Source organism: Octodon degus, unplaced genomic scaffold (genome assembly GCF_000260255.1).
Source record: "Octodon degus isolate 3935 unplaced genomic scaffold, OctDeg1.0 scaffold00133, whole genome shotgun sequence".
NCBI classification, from domain to species: domain Eukaryota; kingdom Metazoa; phylum Chordata; class Mammalia; order Rodentia; family Octodontidae; genus Octodon; species Octodon degus.
In genome coordinates, this window is record NW_004524709.1 from 6,309,930 (window position 1) to 6,315,206 (window position 5,277).

General features: G+C 37.9%; 1 protein-coding gene and 1 pseudogene across 1 annotated transcript in view; both read left to right on the forward strand.

Annotated features, from left to right (window-relative positions):
- The window catches only part of LOC105743548, a 12,618-nt pseudogene extending 9,317 nt beyond the window's left edge, over nt 1-3,301 (forward strand).
- Larp4b (La ribonucleoprotein domain family member 4B) overlaps nt 1-5,277 on the forward strand; it is a 125,061-nt gene that overhangs the window by 77,171 nt on the left and 42,613 nt on the right. The window lies entirely within an intron of this gene.

The following is a 5,277-nucleotide window of genomic DNA, read 5'->3' on the forward strand; positions in this document are numbered from 1 at the left end:
AGTTACCACTACATTTTTTAGTTCCGAAATTATTTCTGATCTGATTTCTTCTATACCTTTCTGCAGTTGATTCTTTACTGTCAACGCTATTATTTCAGAGATATCTGATGTGTGATTTCCAGTTTCCTCAGTGCTAGTGTCTTCTGCATTTGTACTGGGTGGACTTGGGGCCTGAGACTACATTATGTTTCTTCTCTTTGTCATTTTGTATACCACTGTCTTCTGAGCTTTGATGTAGAGCTTAGATAGAGTTATTACCTTAGCACCAGGTCCGGATCTATGAAGTTCAGATTCCTCCAGGTGGGTGTTGTTTGGATCTGGCTGCTGTGCTCCACTTCTTTCTGCTGCAGGTGTTAGAGTTGAACCCTTTGTGTCACTCTGGTTCTGCTCCTGAATCAGCTTGGTGGGTCTTGCCTCTAGCCTCTTTGCAGGGAGTTCTGCTGAAGGGTTCTGTGCTAGGCCTGCACTCTGGGTCGAATCGTCCTTCAATTATATCCCCCTTTTTTGTTTAGTTTTGTCAGAGATGGGTATTCCATTGCCATTTAAATTTTATAGGTTCATGAATTCAGCAAAATAATCCAATATAGTCCGGTAGTCCATAAAGTGGGTTATCCGTAGGACTGACAATGTCAGAAGTTGTTGAATTGAGCCTTTTACAGCTCAGCATATTAATATGACTTTACTTTTCATACCTCATTTTTATACTTTTCTGCTGGATGGTTAAGGCCGAGATAAAGAAAGACTTATATAACAAGAAATGTAACTTTTGTATCTGACACAATCAGTCAGATCCCCTTAGGATTTACCCTAAAACTCTGTACTGCAGCTTGTAGATCTTTTGTCAGTGTCAGCCATGTTTATAAGTCATGTTTATTGTCACAGTGTGCTCTCTGTGAAAGCCTAAAAGAATGTTTTCTCTCTAGGTGACTCTCCTTAGGCGCATTATATATCATCGATCACTTTCCTCTGTGGCCCCATAATCTCCTTCATCAGAAAATTTAGAACGCCACTGAATTACAGGATGTTACAATACAGGTTCTCTTATGTCCCGAGTCCTCACTGACCTTTAATGCATAGGGCCAAAATGTTGGCTGTCTTTGTAGCCCTTCTTTTTCTCTAATTTTTGGTCTACAGACTTAAGTTGTTAACCCTCCAGAAGAGAAGCTTAGTATTATTAGCCTGTAACATAGGCAGCTGAGCTTAACCTCACTATCAGTCTGAATATCAAACATTTTAGACATAACATGGAACAGATATTTTCCATCAAGTATATTGGTTGGTTTGTTTGTTTTGTATGGAACTGGGGATTGAGTGCAGCCCCTTGCGTTTGCCAGGGAAGCACTTATTCCAGTGAGCCATCTCCCCGGCCCCTAAATACTGGTATGTTAAGCCTTAATTCCTTACAGAATGTGAAGAAAAATAAATAAAATATTAAAAAAATAGGAATAAACAGGAGCCAAGGAGATGGCTCAGTAGGTTAAGTGCTTCCCTTGCAAGCACAAGGGCCCGAGTTCAATCCCTGGTTCTGTCAAAAAAAAAAAGAAAAAGAAAAGAATAGGAATAAACAGTTACATATTTTTACACAGAAATTTAGAAATCTAACCATATACAGCATTGTAGTAGGACAATCCTATGACATTTTTTCTTGTCTCTTATTTTCCTTTATTACCCTTTTTTTTTTTGAACATTTACTTGAGACAGTATAGCAGTAATTGATATGACATTAGAAGCAGTACATATTTAAAAGACCAGAATGACAGGTATTCCAAGCATAGCCCTAGTATTACATATTGCTATCTTCAGTGCCGTTGCTTAGTTCACAAGTATCAGTATACATAGTTAGAGTGAGAATCCTACCTAGTTAACTGCTACTTTCAAAAATCTACTGAAGATTCTCAGGATCATTGCCTTAACCATCTTGTGCATATAAATGTGTGGCTTTGCCCCTGTCATATTTCCTAGCTTTTCTCCTTCCCCTCTCTTTGTCATTTAATTCTTAAGTTCTCACTTTCCTTTTAATTGTGTTATACCTATTTTTATTTCTTCTTTTGAGTTCTTACACTATAGAGACTATATGATATTTACACATATGGGTCTGGTTTATATAAACCCTAACCAGTAGACAGGTTTCTTCAGTATGATTAATAATAGAATGTTAGCTTCTGCACATCTTGCTGAGCTGCCTCGCTTGCCTGTGCCTGTGCCTGGAATCGGGCCACAGCCTCCTCAGCAGCCGCCCGCGGTCTGCTGTTCATGGATCCCCCTCAAAATAGATTAGTTTTAGGCCTTCATGAAAATATGTAAGCAAAATCCAGGCATCCTGCACACCGTGGAGATGTGCTTCCTGAGGGAGTGGGTAGAGAGCATGAGGAGTAAAGTACCACCTGGTACTCATAAAATAAATCAAAAGAAAATATCAAGGAAGAAAAAACAGTAAGAAAATGGGCAAACCATAAAGACAGACAAACCATCCAATAAGGAAAGTGATCTAGAGATCAACAGTGAAGCTGTAATTGAACCAGGCACTGATACCCCTCAAAAAATGGGAGATGAGAATGTAGAGATAACTGAGGGGCTGTCATTGATGCCATAAAATGATGGCAAACTACAGAAAGCCATTGGCTTGTTCACGGATGCCATCAAGCTGAATCCTTGCTTAGCCATTCTGTATGCCAAGAAAGCTAGTGTCTTCATCAGATTGCAGAAGCCAAATGGTGTCATTCGAGATTGTGACAAAGCCTTTGAAATAAGTTCTGATTCAGTCCAACCATACAAAAAAAGTACACAGAGTTTTGCACCATTGGGAAGAAGCAACCCATGATACTGCCTTTGCTTTTATACTCAATTATGATCAGGATACAAATGCACTGCTGAAGGAAATTCATCCAGGGGCCCAGAAAATTGCTGAACATTGGAGAAAGTACGAGTGAAAACATGAAGAACGAGAGATCAAAGAGAAAAAGGGTTAAGGCTCAAGAAGTGCATGAAAAAGCCAAGAGGGAGGAATAAGGGAGACTATAATCAGGTGCTCAGTATGGCTCTCTTCCAGGTGGCTTTCCTGGGGAAATGCCAGGGACTTTCCCAGAAGAGATGCCTGGAAGGGAAACAGGCATGGCAGGAATACCCTGGCTCAGTAAGATTCTTAGTGATCCAGAAGTCCTTGCAACTATGCAGGATCCAGAAGTTAAATGGTCTTTGGGATGAGGCCCAGAGTCCTGCAAATATGTCAGTGTATCAAAATAATCAAAAGGTTATGAATCTCATCAATAAACTGTCAGTCAAATTTGTACATCAAGTATAATACTCATTGACAAAGCCTTTCATCAAAAGCAACCTATATCACCTAATACGTGTTGTAGCAATACAAAACAGGGTACATCTGACATCATCAGGAGAGCTGGGCTACTTTGAAAAGGTAATCCCTTCCCTCCTACCCCAAATGGAGCTAAAACATTTTATAAAATGTTTTCTTACTAGGAATTACAAATCTTGAAGAAGTTTTTTTTTTGTCGTTGTTTGGGTTGTTTTGGTGCCAGAAATCAAATTTGGGACCTCGCATTTGCCAGGCAGGCATTGTGCCACTGAGCTATATCCCCACCCCCTTCATCCCTGTGTTTCTCTTTGTTAAGCATTTTAGGTTTTTCCTTTGAATTAAGGGGCAAGAAGATACTTCAGTATGAAGATTTATGGCTTTAGTATGAGTGAAAGGTTTTTTGGGTAGGAAGCAAATTTCATTTAAGAAGATAAAAGTTTGAGTTGGATATATGGTGACTAAGACATTTTTGATTTGGCTTTTTAAAGGTTTTTTTTTTTTTCTTTTTTTAAGATTTATTTCAGTATAACTATTGAAATTACCAATATTTGAATATGATCTAGATAGGGACTGAATGTAGTGGTAGAGCAGCAGCAGTCTTACCCAATGTTTTTATAGAATAGATACCCTTGTACAGTTTGCATTTAAATCTTACACTGTGCTAAAGAGGTGATCTTTTTCCTAAGCCACTGTGGAGTTGGGTTACTTAGCTCTGTTCTTGTCCAAAGCATCAAATAAATGTTTCCTGTTATTTCCACCAGGGGAAAAAAGGATGGAATGTTACATACTCCATTGGAGTGTCATGGTTTAATATTTGTGTTTTAACTATTTATTTTCTTCTCTTTATAGCTTTACCTTTAGTACAAGTGGATGAGAAGGGAGAAAAAGTAAGGCCAAATCAAAATCGCTGTATAGTAATATTGCGTGAAATATCTGAGTCTACTCCTGTGGAAGTAAGTAACTTCTTTAACAGGTACTTCGACATTTTCTTAAGACTTTTTGTTGCTTTTGTTCTGTCCTTTATTTTATCATATTTTTATCTTTGGTACCAGAGATCAAACTCAGGACCTTGTATTTGCCCCACAGGCATTGTGCTGTTGAGCTCTCTCCCTGACCCTTGCTGAGTTTTTAAACATCTGTGGCTTTGAAGCATTTATTTTTTAAAATAAATACTTGTTTTCTCAGGATTTATACTCATTGGTAATGATAATGTGATTCCTTTGTAGGACAAAATGAGTCTCAACCTTTTTGGTTTTAAGACTGTGTTACCCTCATTTTATTTGTGTGACACTGGGAATTGAATCCAAAACCTTTGTACTAAAACATGTCACTGGCCCTGCCACCCCTCCTTTTTTGAGACAGGCTTTCACTAACTCATTAAGTGTCCCTTTTGGGCTTAAACTTGGCACTCTAGCCATAGTCTCCTGTAGTGCTGGGATTACAGTTCTATGCTACTATCCGCAGTCTCATTTACACACTTATATTAAATATTTAGAAACTAAAAATGAGAAAATTTTTAAATATTTATTCACTAAGAAATAATAGTAAATCTCAAATTTTTTAAAAAAGACCATATTTATGATAAATAACTTTTGAGAATAAGTATTTTTATGACAAGTTGGCCTGTTTGAAGATGTCCCAGAACACAATTATAATTGTTGCTGGATTCAAACCTACCACAGTCACTCCTGTATTTGCTGCCACCATTAGAGTAAATGTCTTTTAAGTGAAAGAATACACAGTCACCTTTTTCACGAGAATGGGGTCTTGGATCATCCTTAAAAAACCATTAAATTGGAGCAGTAATTTTAATACTTGATAATAATTAAAAATAGCCAGGTATGATGGTACATACCTATCATCCAAGCTACTTGCAAGGCAAGAGAAGTACAAGTTCAAGGACAGTCTGGACATCTTAGCAAGATCCTGCTTCAAAATTTTAGAAGGGTTAGGGATGTAGTTCA